Consider the following 23,876-nt stretch of genomic DNA (forward strand, 5'->3'; position numbering starts at 1 on the left):
TACCGAGGGGCCCCACCCACAAAATCGGACCCTAAGGGGCCCCACCCACAAAATTGGACCCTGAGGGGCCCTGGCCACAAAATCGGACCCTGAGGGGCCCCGGCCACAACATCGGACCCTGAGTGGCCCCACTCACAAAATCGCACCCTGAGGGGCCTTACCCACAAAATCGGACCCTGAGGGGCCCCAACCACAAAATCGGACCCTGAGGGGCCCCGGCCACAAAATTGGACCCTGAGGGGCCCCGGCCACAAAATCGGACCCTGAGGGACCCCAACTACAAAATTGAACCCTGAGGGGCCCCAACCACAAAATCAGATCGTGAGGGGCCCCACCCACAAAATCGGACCCTGATGGGGCCCCACCCACAAAATTGGACCCTCAGGGTCCCCGGCCACAAAATCGGACCCTGAAGGACCCCGGCCACAAATTCTGATCCTGAGGGGCCCCAACCACAAAATCGGACCCTGAGAGGCTCCGGCCGCAAAATCGGACCCTGAGGGGCCCCAACCACAAAATCGGACCCTGAGAGGCACCGGCCACAAAATCGGACCATGAGGGGCCCCGGACACAAAATCAGACCCTGAGGGGCCCCGGCCACAAAATCAGACCCTGAGGGGCCCCGCCCACCAAATTAGACCCTGAGGGGCCCCACCCTCAAAATCGGACCCTGAGGGGCCCCAGCCACAAAATCAGACCCTGAGGGGCCCCAGCCACAAAATCAGACTCAGGGGCCCCACCCACAAAATCGGACCCTGAGGGGCCCCACCCACAAATCCAGACCCTGAGGGGACCCGGCCACAAAATCGGACCCTGAGGGGCCCCGCCCACCAAATCGGACCCTGAGGGGCCCCGCCCACTAAATCGGATTCTGAAAGGCCCCAACCACAAAATCGGACCCTGAGGGGCCCCGCTGACCAAATTGAACTCTGAGGGGCCCCGCCCACCAAATCGGACCCAGAGTGGCCCACCTACCAAATCAGACCTAGAGTGGCCCCGCCCACCAAATCGGACCCCGAGGGGCCCCGCCCACCAAATCGGACCCCGAGGGATCCCGCCCACCAAATCGGACCCCGAGGGTCCCCGCCCACCAAATTGGACCCTGAGGGGCCCCGCCCACCAAATCGGACTCTGATAGATCCCGCCCACCAAATCAGACCCTGAGGGGCCCCGCTCACCAAATCGGACCCTGAGGGGCCCCACCCACCAAATCGGACCCTGAGGGGCCCCGACCACAAAATCGGACCCTGAGGGGCCCCACCCACAAAATTGGACCCTGAGGGGCCCCGGCCACAAGATTGGACCCTGAGGGGCCCCAACCACCAAATCAGACCCTGAGGGGCCCCGGCCACAAAATCGGACCCTTAGGGGCCCCACCCACCAAATCAGCCCCTGAGGGGACCCGGCCACCAAATCGGACCCTGAGGGGCCCCACCCACCAAATCTGACCCTGAGGTGCCCCACCCACAAAATCGGGCCCTGAGGGCCCCACCCACAAAATCGGACCCTGAGGCCAAAGTGGCCCCTGAGAGGCACCCACAGTTAAAACGGATCCTGAGTTGAAAGTCTTGCAGGTGCAGCAGGCAAGTCTCTCTTAAAGGGGCAGCCTGGGCAGCATTTCAAACCACTATCTGTACTTCCTTCAGGAAATACACATCTAGTATTATTATTATTATTCAGTTGATTTCCGCAATTAATGTGGCCCGCACCGCTACACGCACAGACTCCATTGAGGCGTCGTTTCGAAGCCAGCGTCCACGAGTGGTGTGCTAAGTATTTTTTGTGTCGATCAGATTTGTAGTTTTTGCGCAATTTGCATTTGAAAAAACATTTTCCTGTCATTGGAATGCACTGTGTCAATGCATTTCAATGGGACAATTTTGCCATAGGGAAAACATGGGGCAGTGGTGAGGTGGCAGTTAAGCTCATTGATATGCACAGGCACACCCAGTTACTATGCCAACGCCTACGAACTTTGCATGACCCCAGCAGGACAGCGTTTTTGCCAAATAATATCAGCTCTTAAAGGGAAACCCAAGCACAAATGCAAATCTGATCGACCCTGGCCTACAAATCGGAGGCTGAGCCACCCAGGCCTCGAAATCGGACCCAGAGTGGCCCCACCCACAAAATCAGACCCTGAGGGGCCCCACCCACAAAATTGGACCCTGAGGAATCCCGGCCACTAATTCAAATCCTGAGGAGCCCAGGCCACCGAATCGGATCCTGAGGGGCCCCACCCACCAAATCAGACCCTGAGGCCAAAGTGGCCCCTGAGAGGCACCCACATTTAAAACGGATACTGAGTTGAAAGTCTTGCAGGGGCAGCAGCCAAGTCTCTCTTAAAGGGGCAGCCCAGGCACCATTTCAAACCACTATCTGTACTTCCTTCAGGAAATACACATCTAGTATTAATGTTGTAATCCGAACGCTGCTAACTTTTTCTTTTTATTCAGTTGATTTCCGCAATTAATGCGGCCCGAACCGCTACACGCACAGACTCCGTTGAGATGTTGTTTCGAAGCCAGCGTCCACGAGAGGTGTGCAAAGTATTTCTCGTGTCGATCGGATTTGTAGTTTTTGCGCAATTTGCGTTTGAAAATTTTTTTTCCCGTCATTGGAATGCATGTGTCAATGCTTTTAAATAGGCAACTTAAAACGTACACCGAGGCGATTGAAATGGCAGTAAAGCTCATTGATATGTGAAGGCACACCCACTTACTATGCCAACACCTACAAACGTCATATAACGCCCCCAGGACAGAGCTTCTGGCACATAATATCAGCTCTTAAAGCGAAACCCACAGCACAAATGCAAATCTTTCCTCATCACATAAAGCATGCCCCTAAGAGAGAATGTGCGCCAAAGTGGATTTAGAAGCCCAGTGAGCCACCCTGTCTCTAAAACAGCCGACGCACCAAAGTGACTCTTAAAGGGCCAGCGCGCGAAATCGATAACTGAGTGACCCCAGGCTCCAAATCGGAGGCTTAGCCACCCTGGCCTCCAAATTGGAGGCTGATCGAACCTGGCCTCCAAATCGGACCCAGCATGGCCCCGCTCAAGAAATCGGACCCAGAGGGGCTCCGCTCACCAAATCAGACCCAGAGTGGCCCCGCCCAGCAAATCGGACCCAGAGTAGCCCCGCCCAGCAAATCGGACCCTGAGGGGCCCCGCCCACCAAATCGGCCCCTGAGGGGCCCCGCCCACCATATCGGGCCCCGAGTGGCCCCACCCACCATATCGGGCCCCGAGTGGCCCCACCCACCAAATCGGACCCTGAGTGGCCCCGGCCAGAAAATCAGACCCTGAGGGGCCCCGCCTACCAAATCAGACCCAGAGTGGCCCCACCCACAAAATCGGAACCTGAGAGGCCCCAACCACAAAATCGGACCCTGAGGATCCCCGGCCACAAAATCGGGCCCTTAAGGGCCCCACTGACAAAATTGGACCCTGAGGGGCCCCGGACACAAAATCGGACCCTGAGGGGCCCCACCCACAAAATCAGACCCTGAGGGGATCCGGCCACAAAATCAGACCCTGAGGGGCCCCGGCCACAAAATCGGACAGAGGGGCCCGGCCACAAAATCGGACCCTGAGGGGCCCCACCCACAAAATCGGACCTTGAGGGGCCCCACCCACAAAATCGGACCCTGAGGGGACACACCCACAAAATCGAACCCTGAGGGGCCACACCCACAAAATAGGAGCCTGAGGGATCCCGGCCAACAAATCAAGCCCTGAGGAGCCCAGGCCAAGGAATCAGATCCTGAGGGGCCCCACCCACCAAATCAGACCCTGAGGCCAAAGTGGCCCCTGAGAGGGCACATACAGTTAAAACGGATCCTGAGTTGAAAGTCTTGCAGAGGCAGCAGGCAAGTCTCTCTTAAAGGGGCAGCCCGGGCACCATTTCAAACCACTATCTGTACTTCCTTCAGGAAATACACATCTAGTATTATTATTACTATTCAGTTGATTTCCGCAATTAATGCGGCCCGAACCGCTGCACACACAGACTCCGTTAAGGTGTCGTTTCGAAGCCAGCGTCCACGAGAGGTGTGCTAAGTATTTTTCGTGTCTATCGGATTTGTAGTTTTTGCGCAATTTGCATTTGAAAAACATTTTCCTCAATGCATTTCAATGGGAAAATGTTGCCATAAAGAAAACATGGGACAGTCGTGAGGTGGCAGTTAAGCTCATTGATATGCACAGGCTCACCCAGTTACTATGCCAACGCCTACGAACATCACATGACCTCTCTAGGACAGAGTACCTGGTAGATAATTTCAGCTCTTAAAGCGAAACCCACAGCATAAGTGCAAATCTAGCTTCATCACATGACGCATGCCCCTGAGAGAGAATGTGCGCCAAAGTGGATTTAGAAGCCTAGTGCGCCAAACTGGCTCTTAAGGGACCGACGCGCCAAAGTGATTCTTAAAGGGACGGCGCACCGAAATGAGTCTTAAAGGACTGGCGCGCCAAATCGAAAGCTGAGTGACCCCAGGCTCCAAATTGGAGGCTGAGCCACCCTGCTCTCCAAATCGGACCCAGCGTGGACCCGCTCAAAAAAATCAGACCCTGAGTGGCCCTGCCCACCAAAACGGACCCAGAGTGGCACAGCCCACCAAATCGGACCCTGAGTGGCCCCGCCCACCTAATCAGACTCAGAGTGTCCCCACCCACCAAATTGGACCCTGAGGAGCACCGCCCACCAAATCAGACCCAGAGTGGCCCCGCCCACCAAATCGGACCCTGAGGAGCACCCCCCACCAAATTGGACCCAGCGGGGCCCCGACCACTAAATCGGACCCTGAGGGGCCCCGCCCACCAAATCGGACCCTGAGGGGCACCGCCCACTAAATCGGACCCTGAGGGGCACCGCCCACTAAATGGGACCTTGAGGGGCCACACCCACAAAATGAGACCCTGAGGGATCCCGGCCAGCAATTCAAGCCCTGAGGAGCCCAGGCCACCGAATCGGTTCCTGAGGGTCCCCACCCATCAAATCAGACCCTGAGGCCAAAGTGGCCCCTGAGAGGCACCCACAGTTAAAACGGATCCTGAGTTGAAAGTCTTGCAGGGGAAGCAGGCAAGTCTCTCTTAAAGGGGCAGCCCGGGCACCATTTCAAACCACTATCTGTACTTCCTTCAGGAAATACACATCTAGTATTAATGTTGTAATCCGAACGCTGCTAACTTTTTCTTTTTATTCAGTTGATTTCCGCAATTAATGCGGCCCGAACCGCTACACACACAGACTCCGTTGAGGTGTTGTTTCGAAGCCAGCGTCCACGAGAGGTGTGCTAAGTATTTTTCGTGTCGATCGGATTTGAAGTTTTTGCACAATTTGCGTTTGAAAATTTTTTTTCCCGTCATTGGAATGCATGTCTCAATGCTTTTCAATGGGCAACTTAAAACGTGCCCTGAGGCAATTCAAATGGCAGTAAAGCTCATTGATATGCGCAGGCACACCCATTTACTATGCCAACGCCTACGAACGTCACATGACGCCCCCAGGATAGAGCTTCTGGCACATAATATCAGCTCTTAAAGCGAAACCCACAGCACAAATGCAAATCTAGCCTCATCACATGAAGCATGCCCCTGAGAGAGAATGTGCGCAAAGTGGATTTAGAAGCCCAGTGAGCCACCCTGTCTCTAAAATGGCCGACGCGCCAAAGTGATTCTTAAAGGGCCAGCGCGCCAAATCGAAAACTGAGTGACTCCAGGCTCCAAATCGGAGGCTTAGCCACCCCGGCCTCCAAATTGGAGGTTGATCGACCCTGGCCTCCAAATCGGACCCAGCGTGGCCCCGCTCAAGAAATCGGCCCCCGAGTGGACCCGCCCACCAAATCGGCACCCGAGTGGCCCCGCCCACCAAATCGGCCCCCAAGTGGCCCCGCCCACCAAATCGGCCCCCAAGTGGCCCCGCCCACCAAATCGGGCCCCGAGTGGCCCCGCCCACCAAATCAGCCCCCGAGTGGCCCCGCCCACCAAATTAGACCCAGAGTGGTCCCGCCCACCAAAATGGACCCAGAGTGGTCCCGCCCACCAAATTGGACCCAGAGGGGCTCCGCCCACAAAATCAGACCCTAAGGGGACCCACCCACAAAATCGGACCCTGAGGGGCCCCGGCCACAAAATCAGACCCTGAGGGGCCCCAACAAAATCAGACCCTGAGGGAATCCGGCCACAAAATCAGACCCTGAGGGGCCCCACCCACAAAATCGGACCCTGAGGGGCCCCACCCACAAAGTCGGACCCTGAGAGGCCCCACCCACAAAACCGGACCCTGAGGGGCCACACCCACAAAATCGGAGCCTGAGGGATCCCCACCAACAATTCAAGCCCTGAGCAGCCCAGGCCAAGGAATCAGATCCTGAGGCGCCCCACCAACCAAATCAGACCCTGAGGCCAAAGTGGCCCTTGAGAGGCACTCACAGTTAAAACGGATCCTGAGTTGAAAGTCTTGCAGAGGCAGCAGGCAAGTCTCTCTTAAAGGGGCAGCCCGGGCACCATTTCAAACCACTATCTGTACTTCCTTCAGGAAATACACATCTAGTTATTCAGTTGATTTCCGCAATTAATGCGGCCCGAACCGCTACACGCACAGACTCCGTTGAGGTGTCGTTTCGAAGCCAGCGTCCATGAGAGGTGTGCTAAGTATTTTTCGTGTCGATCAGATTTGTAGTTTTTGCGCAATTTGCGTTTGAAATTTTTTTTTCCCGTCATTGGAATGCACTGTCTCCAATGCTTTTCAATGGGAAGCTTAAAACGTGCCCTGAGGCGATTGAAATGGCAGTTGAGCTCATTGATATGCGCAGGCAGACCCAGTTACTATGCCAACACCTACGAACACCACATGACGCCCCCAGGAGAGAGCTTCTGACACATAATATCAGCTCTTAAAGCAAAACCCACAGCACAAATGCAAATCTAGCTTCATCACATGACGCATGCCCCTGAGAGAGAATGTCCGCCGAAGTGGATTTAGAAGCCCAGTGAGCCAAACTAGCTCTTAAAGGGCCGACGCGCCAAAGTGATTCTTAAAGAGTCGGCGCACCAAAATGAGTCTTAAAGGGCCGGCGCGCCAAATCGCAAGCTGAGTGACCCAAGGCTCCAAATCGGAGGCTGATAGACCCTGGCCTACAAAAAGGAGGCTGAGCAACCCTGGCATCCAAATTGGACCCAGAGTGGCCCCGCCCACCAAATCGGACCCAGAGTGGACCCGCCCACGAAATCAGACCCAGAGTGGCCCCGCCCACCAAATTGGACCCTGAGGGGCCCCACCCACAAAATTGGACCCTAAGGGGCCCCACCCACAAAATCGGACCCAGAGGGGCCCCGGCCACAAAATCGGACCCGGAGGGGCCCCGGCCACAACATCGGACCCTGAGGGGCCCCACTCACAAAATCGGACCATGAGGGGCCCCGCCCACCAAATTAGGCCCTGAGGGGCCCCACCCTCAAAATCGGTCCCTGAGGGGCCCCGGCCACAAAATCGGACCCTGAGGGGCCCCGGCCACAAAATCGGACCCTGAGGGGCCCCGGCCACAAAATCGGACCCTGAGGGGCCCCGGCCACAAAATCGGACCCTGAAGTGCCCCACCTGCAAAATCGGACCCTAAGGGGCCCCGGCCACAAAATCGGACCCTGAGGGGCCCCGCCCACCAAATTAGACCCTGAGGGGCCCCACCCTCAAAATCAGACCCTGAGGGGCCACAGCCACAAAATCAGACCCTGAGGGGCCCCAGCCACAAAATCGGACCCTGAGATACCCCGGCCACAAAATCGGACCCTGAGGGGCCCCAACCACAAAATCAGACCCTGAGGGGCCCCGATCACAAAATCGGACCCTGAGGGGCCCCACCCACAAAATCAGACCCTGAGGGACCCCAGCCACAAAATCAGACCCTGAGGGGCCCCAGACACAAAATCGGACCATGAAGGGCCCCACCCACAAAACCGGACCCTGAGGGGCCCCATCCACAAAATCGGACCATGAGGGGCCCCGCCCACCAAATTAGACCCTGAGGGGCCCCACCCTCAAAATCGGTCCCTGAGGGGCCCCGGCCACAAAATCGGACCCTGAGGGGCCCCGGCCACAAAATCGGACCCTGAGGGGCCCCGGCCACAAAATCGGACCCTGAGGGGCCCCGGCCACAAAATCGGACCCTGAAGTGCCCCACCTGCAAAATCGGACCCTAAGGGGCCCCGGCCACAAAATCGGACCCTGAGGGGCCCCACCCGCAAAATCGGACCCTAAGGGGCCCCACCCGCAAAATCGGACCCTGAGGGTCCCCACCCGCAAAATCGGACCCTGAGGGGCCCCACCCGCAAAATCGGACCCTGAAGGGCTCCACCCGCAAAATCGGACCCTGAGGGGCCCCGGCCCCAAAAATCAGACCCTGAGGGGCCCCAACCACAAAATCGGACCCTGAGAGGCACCGGCTACAAAATCGGACCCTGAGGGGCCCCGGACACAAAATCGGACCCTGAGGGGCCCCGGCCACAAAATCGGACCCTGAGGGGCCCAACCCACAAAATCAGACTCAGTGTCCCCGCCCACCAAATTGGACCCTGAAGGGCCCCGTCCACCAAATCGGACCCAAAGTGGCCCCGCCCACCAAATCAGACCCAGAGTGGCCCCACCCACCAAATGGGACCCTGAGGGGCCCCGCCCACCAAATGGGACCCTGAGGGGCCCCGCCCACCAAATTGGACCCTAAGGGGCCCCGCCCACCAAATTGGACCCTAAGGGGCCCCGCCCACCAAATCGGACCCTGAGGGGCCCCGCCCACCAAATCGGACCCTGAGGGGCCCCGCCCACCAAATCGGATTCTGAAAGGCCCCAACCACAAAATCGGACCCTGAGGGGCCCCACCCACAAAATCGGACCCTGAGGGTCCCCGCTGACCAAATTGAACTCTGAGGGGCCCCGCCCACCAAATCGGACCAAGAGTGGCCCGCCCACCAAATCGGACCCCGAGGGGCCCCACCCACCAAATCGGACCCCGAGGGGCCCCACCCACCAAATCGGACCCCGAGGGGCCCTGCCCACCAAATTGGACCCCGAGGGGCCCCGCCCACCAAATCGGACCCCGAGTGATCCCGCCCACCAAATCGGACCCCGAGGGTCCCCGCCAGCCAAATTGGACCATGATGGGCCCCGCCCACCAAATCGGACTCTGATAGATCCCGCCCACCAAATCAGACCCTGAGGGGCCCAGCTCACCAAATCAGACCCTGAGGGGCCCCACCCACAAAATCGGACTCTGAGGGGATCCGGCCACAACATCGGACCCTGAGTGGCCCCACTCACAAAATCGCACCCTGAGGGGCCTTACCCACAAAATCGGACCCTGAGGGGCCCCAACCACAAAATCGGACCCTGACGGGCCCCGGCCACAAAATTGGACCCTGAGGGGCCCCGGCCACAAAATCGGACCCTGAGGGACCCCAACTACAAAATTGAACCCTGAGGGGCCCCAACCACAAAATCGGATCGTGAGGGGCCCCACCCACAAAATCGGACCCTGATGGGGCCCCACCCACAAAATTGGACCCTCAGGGTCCCCGGCCACAAAATCGGACCCTGAAGGACCCCGGCCACAAATTCTGATCCTGAGGGGCCCCAACCACAAAATCGGACCCTGAGAGGCTCCGGCCGCAAAATCGGACCCTGAGGGGCCCCAACCACAAAATCGGACCCTGAGAGGCACCGGCCACAAAATCGGACCATGAGGGGCCCCGGACACAAAATCAGACCCTGAGGGGCCCCGGCCACAAAATCAGACCCTGAGGGGCCCCGCCCACCAAATTAGACCCTGAGGGGCCCCACCCTCAAAATCGGACCCTGAGGGGCCCCAGCCACAAAATCAGACCCTGAGGGGCCCCAGCCACAAAATCAGACTCTGAGGGGCCCCACCCACAAAATCGGACCCTGAGGGGCCCCACCCACAAATCCAGACCCTGAGGGGACCCGGCCACAAAATCGGACCCTGAGGGGCCCCGCCCACCAAATCGGACCCTGAGGGGCCCCGCCCACTAAATCGGATTCTGAAAGGCCCCAACCACAAAATCGGACCCTGAGGGGCCCCGCTGACCAAATTGAACTCTGAGGGGCCCCGCCCACCAAATCGGACCCAGAGTGGCCCACCTACCAAATCAGACCTAGAGTGGCCCCGCCCACCAAATCGGACCCCGAGGGGCCCCGCCCACCAAATCGGACCCCGAGGGATCCCGCCCACCAAATCGGACCCCGAGGGTCCCCGCCCACCAAATTGGACCCTGAGGGGCCCCGCCCACCAAATCGGACTCTGATAGATCCCGCCCACCAAATCAGACCCTGAGGGGCCCCGCTCACCAAATCGGACCCTGAGGGGCCCCACCCACCAAATCGGACCCTGAGGGGCCCCGACCACAAAATCGGACCCTGAGGGGCCCCACCCACAAAATTGGACCCTGAGGGGCCCCGGCCACAAGATTGGACCCTGAGGGGCCCCAACCACCAAATCAGACCCTGAGGGGCCCCGGCCACAAAATCGGACCCTTAGGGGCCCCACCCACCAAATCAGCCCCTGAGGGGACCCGGCCACCAAATCGGACCCTGAGGGGCCCCACCCACCAAATCTGACCCTGAGGTGCCCCACCCACAAAATCGGGCCCTGAGGGCCCCACCCACAAAATCGGACCCTGAGGCCAAAGTGGCCCCTGAGAGGCACCCACAGTTAAAACGGATCCTGAGTTGAAAGTCTTGCAGGTGCAGCAGGCAAGTCTCTCTTAAAGGGGCAGCCTGGGCAGCATTTCAAACCACTATCTGTACTTCCTTCAGGAAATACACATCTATTATTATTATTATTATTCAGTTGATTTCCGCAATTAATGTGGCCCGCACCGCTACACGCACAGACTCCATTGAGGCGTCGTTTCGAAGCCAGCGTCCACGAGTGGTGTGCTAAGTATTTTTTGTGTCGATCAGATTTGTAGTTTTTGCGCAATTTGCATTTGAAAAAACATTTTCCTGTCATTGGAATGCACTGTGTCAATGCATTTCAATGGGACAATTTTGCCATAGGGAAAACATGGGGCAGTGGTGAGGTGGCAGTTAAGCTCATTGATATGCACAGGCACACCCAGTTACTATGCCAACGCCTACGAACTTTGCATGACCCCAGCAGGACAGCGTTTTTGCCAAATAATATAAGCTCTTAAAGGGAAACCCAAGCACAAATGCAAATCTGATCGACCCTGGCCTACAAATCGGAGGCTGAGCCACCCAGGCCTCGAAATCGGACCCAGAGTGGCCCCACCCACCAAATCGGACACAGAGTGCCCCCGCCCACCAAATCGGATTCTGAGGGGTCCCGCCCACCAAATCCGACCCTGAGGGGCCCCGCCCACCAAATCGGACCCTGAGGTGCCCCACCCACAAAATCGGGCCCTGAGGGCCCCACCCACAAAATCGGACCCTGAGGCCAAAGTGGCCCCTGAGAGGCACCCACAGTTAAAACGGATCCTGAGTTGAAAGTCTTGCGGGTGCAGCAGGCAAGTCTCTCTTAAAGGGGCAGCCCGGGCACCATTTCAAACCACTATCTGTACTTCCTTCAGGAAATACACATCTAGTTATAGTGGTTTGAAAAAACCACTATATTGTAATCCGAACGCTGCTAACTTATTCTTCTTCTTCTTATTATTATTAAGTTGATTTCCGCAATTAATGCGGCCCGAACCGCTACACGCACAGACTCCGTTGAGGTGTCGTTTCGAAGCCAGCGTCCATGAGAGGTGTGCTAAGTATTTTTCGTGTCCATCGGATTTGTAGTTTTTGCGCAATTTGCGTTTGAAAATTTTTTTTCCCGTCATTGGAATGCACTGTGTCAATGCTTTTCAATGGGAAGCTTAAAACGTGCCCTGAGGCGATTGAAATGGCAGTTGAGCTCATTGATATGCGCAGGCAGACCCAGTTACTATGCCAACGCCTACGAACGTCACATGACATCTCCAGAACAGAGCTTTTGCCACATAATATCAGCTCTTAAAGCTAAACCCACGGCACAAATGCAAATCTAGCTTCATCACATGACGCATGCCCCTGAGAGAGAATGTGTGCGCCAAAGTGGATTTAGAAGCCCAGTGAGCCACCCTGGCTCTTAAAGGGCCGACGCACCAAAGTGATTCTTAAAGAGCCGGCGCACCAAAATGAGTCTTAAAGGGCCGGCGTGCCAAATCGAAAGCTGAGTGACCCAAGGCTCCAAATCGGAGGCTGATAGACCCTGGCCTACAAAAAGGAGGCTGAGCAACCCTGGCATCCAAATCGGACCCAGAGTTGCCCCGCCCACGAAATCGGACCCAGAGTGGCCTCGCCCACCAAATCAGACCCAGAGTGGCCCCGCCCACCAAATTGGACCCTGAGGAGCCCCACCCACAAAATCGGACCCTGAAGGCCCCACCCACAAAATCGGACCCTGAGGGGCCCCACCCACAAAATTGGACCCTGAGGGGCCCCGGCCACAAAATCGGACCCTGAGAGACCCCGGCCACAAAATCGAACCCAGAGGGGCCCCACCCACAAAATTGGACCCTGAGCGCCCCCAACCACAAAATCGGACCCTCAGGGGCCCCGCCCTCAAAATCGGACCCTGAGGGGCCCCTCCCTCAAAAATCGGACCCTGAGAGGCCCCGCCCACCAAATCAAACCCTGAGGGGCTCCGCCAACCAAATCGGACTCTAAAGGGCCCCACCCACAAAATCAGACCCTGAGGGCCCCCAACCACAAAATAGGACCCTAAGGGGCCCCACCCTCAAAATCGGACCCTGAGTAGACCCGGCCACAAAATCAGACCCTGAGGGGCCCCAACCACAAAATCGGACCCTGAGGGGCCCAGGCCACAAAATCGAACCCTGAGGGGCCCCACCCTCAAAATCGGATCCTGAGGGGCCCAACCAACAAAATCGGACCCTGAGGGGCCCCAGCCACAAAATCGGACCCTGAGGGGCCCCACCCACAAAATCGGACCCTGAGGGGCCCTGGCCACAAAATTGGAACCTGAGGGGCCCCGGCCACAAAATCGGACCCTGAGGGGTCCCAACCACGAAATCAGACCCTGAGGGGCCCCGGACTCAAAATCGGACCGTGAGGGCCCCCAACCACAAAATCGGACCCTGAGGGGCCCCAACCACAAAATCGGACCCTGAGAGACCCCGGCCACAAAATCGGACCCTGAGGGACCCCGGCCACAAAATCGGACCTTGAGAGGCCCCGGCCACAAAATCGGACCCTGAGGGGCCCCGGCCACAAAATCGGACCCTGCGGGGTGCCGGCCACAAAATCAGACCCTGAGGGGTCCCAACCACAAAATCAGACCCTGAGGGGCCCCAGTCACAAAATCAGACCCTGAGCGACCCCAACCACAAAATCGGACCCTGAGGGGCCCCGGCCACAAAATCGGACACTGAGGGGCCCCAACCACAAAATCGGACCCTGAGGGGCCCCAGCCACGAAATCAGACCCTGAGGGGCGCCGGCCACAAAATCGGACCCTGAGGGCCCCCAATCACAAAATCAGACCCTGAGGGGCCCCGCCACAAAATCGGACCCTGAGGGCCCCCAACCACAAAACTGGACTCTGAGGGGCCCCAACCACAAAATCGGACCCTGAGGGGCCCCAACCACAAAATCGGACCCTGAGGGGCCCCGGCCACAATATCGGACCCTGAGAGACCCCGGCCACAAAATCGAACCCAGAGGGGCCCCACCCACAAAATTGGACCCTGAGTGGCCCCGCCCACCAAATCGGACCCTGAGGGGCCCCGCCCTCAAAATCGGACCCTGAGGGGCCCCGCCCTCAAAATCGGACCCTGAGGGGACCCACCCACAAAATCGGACCCTGAGGGGCCCCACCCTCAAAATCGGACCCTGAGGGGTCCAACCAAGAAAATCGCCACAAAATCGAACCATGAGGGGCCCCGGCCACAAAATCGGACCCTGAGGGGTCCTGGCCACAAAATCAGGCCCTGAGGGGCCCCACCCACAAAATTAGACCCTGAGGGGCCCCGGCCATAAAATCAGACCCTGAGGGGCCCCGGCCATAAAATCGTACCCTGAGGGGCCCCGGCCACAAAATCGTACCCTGAGGGGCCCCACCCACAAAATCAGACCCTGAGGGGCCCCACCCACAAAATCGGACCCTGAGGGGCCCCACCCATAAAATCGGACCCTGAGGGGACCCACCCACAAAATCGGACCCTGAGGGTCCACACCCACAAAATCGGACCCTGAGAGGCCACACCCACAAAATCAGACCCTGAGGGGCCCCACCCACAAAATTGGACCCTGAGGAATCCCGGCCACTAATTCAAATCCTGAGGAGCCCAGGCCACCGAATCGGATCCTGAGGGGCCCCACCCACCAAATCAGACCCTGAGGCCAAAGTGGCCCCTGAGAGGCACCCACATTTAAAACGGATACTGAGTTGAAAGTCTTGCAGGGGCAGCAGCCAAGTCTCTCTTAAAGGGGCAGCCCAGGCACCATTTCAAACCACTATCTGTACTTCCTTCAGGAAATACACATCTAGTATTAATGTTGTAATCCGAACGCTGCTAACTTTTTCTTTTTATTCAGTTGATTTCCGCAATTAATGCGGCCCGAACCGCTACACGCACAGACTCCGTTGAGATGTTGTTTCGAAGCCAGCGTCCACGAGAGGTGTGCAAAGTATTTCTCGTGTCGATCGGATTTGTAGTTTTTGCGCAATTTGCGTTTGAAAATTTTTTTTCCCGTCATTGGAATGCATGTCTCAATGCTTTTAAATGGGCAACTTAAAACGTACACCGAGGCGATTGAAATGGCAGTAAAGCTCATTGATATGTGAAGGCACACCCACTTACTATGCCAACACCTACAAACGTCATATAACGCCCCCAGGACAGAGCTTCTGGCACATAATATCAGCTCTTAAAGCGAAACCCACAGCACAAATGCAAATCTTTCCTCATCACATGAAGCATGCCCCTAAGAGAGAATGTGCGCCAAAGTGGATTTAGAAGCCCAGTGAGCCACCCTGTCTCTAAAACGGCCGACGCACCAAAGTGACTCTTAAAGGGCCAGCGCGCGAAATCGAAAACTGAGTGACCCCAGGCTCCAAATCGGAGGCTTAGCCACCCTGGCCTCCAAATTGGAGGCTGATCGAACCTGGCCTCCAAATCGGACCCAGCATGGCCCCGCTCAAGAAATCGGACCCAGAGGGGCTCCGCTCACCAAATCAGACCCAGAGTGGCCCCGCCCAGCAAATCGGACCCAGAGTAGCCCCGCCCAGCAAATCGGACCCTGAGGGGCCCGCCCACCAAATCGGCCCCTGAGGGGCCCCGCCCACCATATCGGGCCCCGAGTGGCCCCACCCACCATATCGGGCCCCGAGTGGCCCCACCCACCAAATCGGACCCTGAGTGGCCCCGGCCAGAAAATCAGACCCTGAGGGGCCCCGCCTACCAAATCAGACCCAGAGTGGCCCCACCCACAAAATCGGAACCTGAGAGGCCCCAACCACAAAATCGGACCCTGAGGATCCCCGGCCACAAAATCGGGCCCTTAAGGGCCCCACTGACAAAATTGGACCCTGAGGGGCCCCGGACACAAAATCGGACCCTGAGGGGCCCCACCCACAAAATCAGACCCTGAGGGGATCCGGCCACAAAATCAGACCCTGAGGGGCCCCGGCCACAAAATCGGACAGAGGGGCCCGGCCACAAAATCGGACCCTGAGGGGCCCCACCCACAAAATCGGACCTTGGAGGGCCCCACCCACAAAATCGGACCCTGAGGGGCCACACCCACAAAATCGAACCCTGAGGGGCCACACCCACAAAATAGGAGCCTGAGGGATCCCGGCCAACAAATCAAGCCCTGAGGAGCCCAGGCCAAGGAATCAGATCCTGAGGGGCCCCACCCACCAAATCAGACCCTGAGGCCAAAGTGGCCCCTGAGAGGGCACATACAGTTAAAACGGATCCTGAGTTGAAAGTCTTGCAGAGGCAGCAGGCAAGTCTCTCTTAAAGGGGCAGCCCGGGCACCATTTCAAACCACTATCTGTACTTCCTTCAGGAAATACACATCTAGTTATAGTGGTTTGAAAAAACCACTATATTGTAATCCGAACGCTGCTAACTTATTCTTCTTCTTCTTCTTCTTCTTCTTCTTCTTCTTATTATTAAGTTGATTTCCGCAATTAATACAGCCCGAACCGCTACACGCACAGACTCCGTTGAGGTGTCGTTTCGAAGCCAGCGCCCATGAGAGGTGTGCTAATTATTTTTCGTGTCGATCGGATTTGTAGTTTTTGCGCAATTTGCGTTCGAAAATTTTTTTTCCCGTCATTGGAATGCACTGTCTCCAATGCATTTGAATGGGGAAATGGCAAAACATGCCCTGAGGCGATTGAAATGGCAGTTGAGCTCATTGATATGCGCAGGCAGAACCAGTTACTATGCCAACGCCTACGAACGTCACATGACATCTCCAGAACAGAGCTTCTGCCACATAATATCAGCTCTTAAAGCGAAACCCACAGCACAAATGCAAATCTAGCTTCATCACATGACACATGCCCCTGAGAGAGAATGTGCGCCAAAGTGTATTTAGAAGCCCAGTGAGCCAAACTGGCTCTTAAAGGGCCGAAGTGCAAAAGTGACTGTTAAAGGGCCGGCGCACCGAAATGAGTCCTAAAGGGCCAACACGCCAAATCGAAAGCTGAGTGACCACAGGCTCCAAATGGGAGGCTGATCGACCCCCCGGCCTCCAAATCGGAGGCTGAGCCACCCCGGCCTCCAAATTGGAGGTTGAGCCACCCCGGACTCCAAATCGGAGGCTGAGCCACCCCGGCCTCCAGATCGAAGGCTGAGCCACCCCGGCCTCCAAATTGGAGGCTGAGCCACCCCGGCCTCCAAATCGGAGGCTGATTGACCCCGGCCTCCAAATCGGAGGCTGATTGACCCCGGCCTCCAAATCGGAGGCTGAGCCACCCCGGCCTCCAAATCGGAGGCTGAGCCACCCCGGCCTTCAAATCGGATGCTGAGCGACCCCGGCCTCCAAATCGGAGGCTGAGCCACCCCGGCCTCCAAATCGGAGGCTGAGCCACCCCGGCCTCCAAATCGGAGGCTGATCGACCCCGGCCTCCAAATCGGAGGCTGATCGACCCCGGCCTCCAAATCGGAGGCTGATCGACCCCGGCCTCCAAATCGGAGGCTGAGCCACCCCGGCCTCCAAATCGGAGGCTGAGCCACCCCGGCCTCCAAATCGGAGGCTGAGCCAACCGGCCTCCAAATCGGAGGCTGAGCCACCCCGGCCTCCAAATCGGAGGCTGAGCCACCCCAGCCTCCAAATCGGAGGCTGAGCCACCCCGGCCTCCAAATCGGAGGCTGAGCCACCCCTGCCTCCAAATCGGAGGCTGATCGACCCCGGCCTCCAAATGGGAGGCTGATCGACCCCGGCCTCCAAATGGGAGGCTGAGCCACCCCGGACTCCAAATCGGAGGCTCTTTGACCTCGGCCTCCAAATCGGAAGCTCATCGACCCCGGCCTCCAAATCTTACCCAGAGTGGCCCCGCCCACCAAATCTTACCGAGTGGCCCCGCCCACCAAATCGGACCCAGAGAGGCCCCGCCCACCAAGTCGGACCCAGAGTTGCTCCACCTACAAAATCGGAACCTGAAGGGCCCCAACCACAAAATCGGACCCTGAGGAGCCCTGGCCACAAAATCGGGCCCTGAAGGGCCCCACCCACAAAATTGGACCCTGAGGGGCCCCGACCACAAAATCGGACCCTGAGGGGCCCCACCCACAAAATTGGACCCTGAGGGGATCCGGCCACAAAATCAGACCCTGAGGGGACCCGGCCACCAAATCGGACCCAGAGGGGCCACACCCACAAAATCAGACCCTGATGGGCCACACCCACAAAATAGGAGCCTGAGGGATCCCGGCCAACAATTCAAGCCCTGAGGAGCCCAGGCCAAGGAATCAGATCCTGAGGGGCCCCACCCACCAAATCAGACCCTGAGGCCAAAGTGGCCCCTGAGAGGCACATACAGTTAAAACGGATCCTGAGTTGAAAGTCTTGCAGGGGCAGCAGGCAAGTCTCTCTTAAAGGGGCAGCCCAGGCACCATTTCAAACCACTATCTGTACTTCCTTCAGGAAATACACATCTAGAATTATTATTACTATTCAGTTGATTTCCGCAATTAATGCGGCCCGAACCGCTGCACACACAGACTCCGTTAAGGTGTCGTTTCGAAGCCAGCGTCCACGAGAGGTGTGCTAAGTATTTTTCGTGTCGATCGGATTTGTAGTTTTTGCGCAATTTGCATTTGAAAAACATTTTCCTCAATGCATTTCAATGGGAAAATGTTGCCATAAAGAAAACATGGGACAGTCGTGAGGTGGCAGTTAAGCTCATTGATATGCACAGGCTCACCCAGTTACTATGCCAACGCCTACGAACATCACATGACCTCTCTAGGACAGAGTACCTGGTAGATAATTTCAGCTCTTAAAGCGAAACCCACAGCATAAGTGCAAATCTAGCTTCATCACATGACGCATGCCCCTGAGAGAGAATGTGCGCCAAAGTGGATTTAGAAGCCTAGTGCGCCAAACTGGCTCTTAAGGGACCGACGCGCCAAAGTGATTCTTAAAGGGACGGCGCACCGAAATGAGTCTTAAAGGGCTGGCGCGCCAAATCGAAAGCTGAGTGACCCCAGGCTCCAAATTGGAGGCTGAGCCACCCTGCTCTCCAAATCGGACCCAGCGTGGACCCGCTCAAAAAAATCAGACCCTGAGTGGCCCTGCCCACCAAAACGGACCCAGAGTGGCACAGCCCACCAAATCGGACCCTGAGTGGCCCCGCCCACCTAATCAGACTCAGAGTGTCCCCACCCACCAAATTGGACCCTGAGGAGCACCGCCCACCAAATCAGACCCAGAGTGGCCCCGCCCACCAAATCGGACCCTGAGGAGCACCCCCCACCAAATTGGACCCAGAGGGGCCCCGACCACTAAATCGGACCCTGAGGGGCCCCGCCCACCAAATCGGACCCTGAGGGGCACCGCCCACTAAATCGGACCCTGAGGGGCACCGCCCACTAAATGGGACCTTGAGGGGCCACACCCACAAAATGAGACCCTGAGGGATCCCGGCCAGCAATTCAAGCCCTGAGGAGCCCAGGCCACCGAATCGGTTCCTGAGGGTCCCCACCCATCAAATCAGACCCTGAGGCCAAAGTGGCCCCTGAGAGGCACCCACAGTTAAAACGGATCCTGAGTTGAAAGTCTTGCAGGGGAAGCAGGCAAGTCTCTCTTAAAGGGGCAGCCCGGGCACCATTTCAAACCACTATCTGTACTTCCTTCAGGAAATACACATCTAGTATTAATGTTGTAATCCGAACGCTGCTAACTTTTTCTTTTTATTCAGTTGATTTCCGCAATTAATGCGGCCCGAACCGCTACACACACAGACTCCGTTGAGGTGTTGTTTCGAAGCCAGCGTCCACGAGAGGTGTGCTAAGTATTTTTCGTGTCGATCGGATTTGAAGTTTTTGCACAATTTGCGTTTGAAAATTTTTTTTCCCGTCATTGGAATGCATGTCTCAATGCTTTTCAATGGGCAACTTAAAACGTGCCCTGAGGCAATTCAAATGGCAGTAAAGCTCATTGATATGCGCAGGCACACCCATTTACTATGCCAACGCCTACGAACGTCACATGACGCCCCCAGGATAGAGCTTCTGGCACATAATATCAGCTCTTAAAGCGAAACCCACAGCACAAATGCAAATCTAGCCTCATCACATGAAGCATGCCCCTGAGAGAGAATGTGCGCAAAGTGGATTTAGAAGCCCAGTGAGCCACCCTGTCTCTAAAATGGCCGACGCGCCAAAGTGATTCTTAAAGGGCCAGCGCGCCAAATCGAAAACTGAGTGACTCCAGGCTCCAAATCGGAGGCTTAGCCACCCCGGCCTCCAAATTGGAGGTTGATCGACCCTGGCCTCCAAATCGGACCCAGCGTGGCCCCGCTCAAGAAATCGGCCCCCGAGTGGACCCGCCCACCAAATCGGCACCCGAGTTGGCCCCGCCCACCAAATCGGCCCCCAAGTGGCCCCGCCCACCAAATCGGGCCCCGAGTGGCCCCGCCCACCAAATCAGCCCCCGAGTGGCCCCGCCCACCAAATTAGACCCAGAGTGGTCCCGCCCACCAAAATGGACCCAGAGTGGTCCCGCCCACCAAATTGGACCCAGAGGGGCTCCGCCCACAAAATCAGACCCTAAGGGGACCCACCCACAAAATCGGACCCTGAGGGGCCCCGGCCACAAAATCAGACCCTGAGGGGCCCCAACAAAATCAGACCCTGAGGGAATCCGGCCACAAAATCAGACCCTGAGGGGCCCCACCCACAAAATCGGACCCTGAGGGGCCCCACCCACAAAGTCGGACCCTGAGAGGCCCCACCCACAAAACCGGACCCTGAGGGGCCACACCCACAAAATCGGAGCCTGAGGGATCCCCACCAACAATTCAAGCCCTGAGCAGCCCAGGCCAAGGAATCAGATCCTGAGGCGCCCCACCAACCAAATCAGACCCTGAGGCCAAAGTGGCCCTTGAGAGGCACTCACAGTTAAAACGGATCCTGAGTTGAAAGTCTTGCAGAGGCAGCAGGCAAGTCTCTCTTAAAGGGGCAGCCCGGGCACCATTTCAAACCACTATCTGTACTTCCTTCAGGAAATACACATCTAGTTATTCAGTTGATTTCCGCAATTAATGCGGCCCGAACCGCTACACGCACAGACTCCGTTGAGGTGTCGTTTCGAAGCCAGCGTCCATGAGAGGTGTGCTAAGTATTTTTCGTGTCGATCAGATTTGTAGTTTTTGCGCAATTTGCGTTTGAAATTTTTTTTTCCCGTCATTGGAATGCACTGTCTCCAATGCTTTTCAATGGGAAGCTTAAAACGTGCCCTGAGGCGATTGAAATGGCAGTTGAGCTCATTGATATGCGCAGGCAGACCCAGTTACTATGCCAACACCTACGAACACCACATGACGCCCCCAGGAGAGAGCTTCTGACACATAATATCAGCTCTTAAAGCAAAACCCACAGCACAAATGCAAATCTAGCTTCATCACATGACGCATGCCCCTGAGAGAGAATGTCCGCCGAAGTGGATTTAGAAGCCCAGTGAGCCAAACTAGCTCTTAAAGGGCCGACGCGCCAAAGTGATTCTTAAAGAGTCGGCGCATCAAAATGAGTCTTAAAGGGCCGGCGCGCCAAATCGCAAGCTGAGTGACCCAAGGCTCCAAATCGGAGGCTGATAGACCCTGGCCTACAAAAAGGAGGCTGAGCAACCCTGGCATCCAAATTGGACCCAGAGTGGCCCCGCCCACCAAATCGGACCCAGAGTGGCCCCGCCCACGAAATCAGACCCAGAGTGGCCCCGCCCACCAAATTGGACCCTGAGGGGCCCCACCCACAAAATTGGACCCTAAGGGGCCCCACCCACAAAATCGGACCCGGAGGGGCCCCGGCCACAACATCGGACCCTGAGGGGCCCCACTCACAAAATCGGACCCTGAGGGGCCCCACCCACAAAATCGGACCCGAAGGGGCCCCAACCACAAAATCGGACCCTGAGGGGCCCCGGCCACAAAATCGGACCCTAAGGGGCCCCGGCCACAAAATCGGACCCTAAGGGGCCCCGGCCACAAAATCGGACCCTAAGGGGCCCCGGCCACAAAATCGGACCCTGAGGGTCCCCGCCTACAAAATTGAACCCTGAGGGGCCCCAACCACAAAATCGGATCCTGAGGGGCCCCACCCACAAAATTGGATCCTGAGGGGCCCCAACCACAATATCGGACCCTGAGGGGCCCCACCCACAAAATCAGACCCTGAGGGCCCCGGTCACAAAATTGGATCCTGAGGGGCCCCGGCCACAAAATCTGACCCTGTGGGGCCCCACCCACTAAATCGGACCAAGAGTGGCTCTGCCCACCAAATCGGATCCTGAGGAGTCCCGCCCACCAAATCAGACCCTGAGGGGCCCCGCCCACCAAATCAGAGACCCTGAGGGGCCCCGCCCACCAAATCAGAGACCCTGAGGGGCCCCACCCACCAAATCGGACCCTGAGGGGCACCGCCCACTAAATCGAAGCGAGAGTGGCCCCGCCCACCAAATCGGACCCTGAGGGGCCCCACCCACCAAATCAGACCCTGAGGGGCCCTGCCCACCAAATCGGACCCAGAGAGGCCCCGCCCACCAAAATGGACTCAGGGGGCTCCACCCACAAAATCAGACCCTAAGGGGCCCCACCCACAAAAGCGGACCCTGAGTGGACCCGGCAACAAAATCAGACCCTGAGGGTTCCCAACCACAAAATCGGACCCTGAGGGGCCCCAACCACAAAATCGGACACTGAGGGGCCCCGGCCACAAAATTGGACCCTGAGGGGCCCCAACCAAAAAATCGGAACCCTGAGGGGCCCCGGCCACAAAATCGGACCCTGAGGGGCCCCAGCCACAAAATCAGACCCTGAGGGGCCCCAGCCACCAAATCGGACCCTGAGGGGCCCCAGCCACCAAATCGGACCCTGATGGGCACCGCCCACTAAATCGGACCAACAGTGGCCCCGCCCACCAAATCGGACCCAGAGTGGCCCCGCCCACCAAAATGCACCCAGGGGGCTCCACCCACAAAATCAAACCCTTAGGCTAGTTTCACACTTGCTTTTTTTTGCAGCGCGTTTTTCCCGCAAAAAAACGCATTGAAAAAACGCATACATAAGCATACAACTGCTGCGTTTTTTTCAAGCATTTTTATGAGCATGCATGAAAAAAACGCAGCGTTTTTATGCGTTTGTATGCGTTTTTAGTGCGTTTTTACCGCGTTTGCGTTTTTTTCCAACATTTTTAGGTGGCCCCTCACACTACCCAAACCATGACTTTACTAACCCTAACCCTGACCCTAACCCTTAACCAAATCATACTTAACCCTAACCCAAACCCTAAACCCTGACCCTAACCCTAACCCTGACCCTAACCCTTAACAAAACCATACTTAACCCTAACCCTAACCCTAACCCTGACCCTAACCCTTAACAAAACCATACTTAACCCTAATCCTAACCCTAACCCTGACCCTAATCCTTAACAAAACCATACTTAACCCTAACCCTGACCCTAACCCTTAACAAAACCATACTTAACCCTAATCCTGACCCTAACCCTGACCCTAACCCTTAACAAAACCATACTTAACCCTAACCCTGACCCTAACCCTGACCCCAACCCTAACCCTGACCCTAACCCTGACCCTAACCCTTAACAAAACCATACTTAACCCTAATCCTGACCCTAACCCTGACCCTAACCCTTAACCAAACCATACTTAACCCTAACCCTGACCCAAACCCCAACCCTAACCCTGACCCTAACCCTAAACCCCCTTAACTAACCCTAACTCTAACCCAAACCCCTAAATTCCATGGTTAAAAAAAAAAAACGCATATGCAAAAAAACGCATACATGAGCATGCCAGTGCGCACATATGCTCATCCATAGGCTATAATGGCCATTTTTAGCGCAAAACGTGCGCATATGTGCGCATGCGCTTTTTTGCAGGGCCAAAAAATGCAACATGCTGCATCTGGAAAATACCAACGCACACCCCAAAAAAACGCAGCGCATGAAAATCGCATACATGCGCTTACAAGCGCGCAGGTATGCGCACCCATGTTAAATATAGGGGAAAAACGCATGCGCAGGTATGCGTTTTTTTCCAGCGCTAAAAAACGCAAATGTGAAACCAGCCTAAGGGGCCCCACCCACAAAAGCGG

This window comes from Dendrobates tinctorius, unplaced genomic scaffold, assembly GCF_039654945.1.
Source record: "Dendrobates tinctorius isolate UK_male_01 unplaced genomic scaffold, ASM3965494v1 ptg000326l, whole genome shotgun sequence".
Lineage (NCBI taxonomy): Eukaryota > Metazoa > Chordata > Amphibia > Anura > Dendrobatidae > Dendrobates > Dendrobates tinctorius.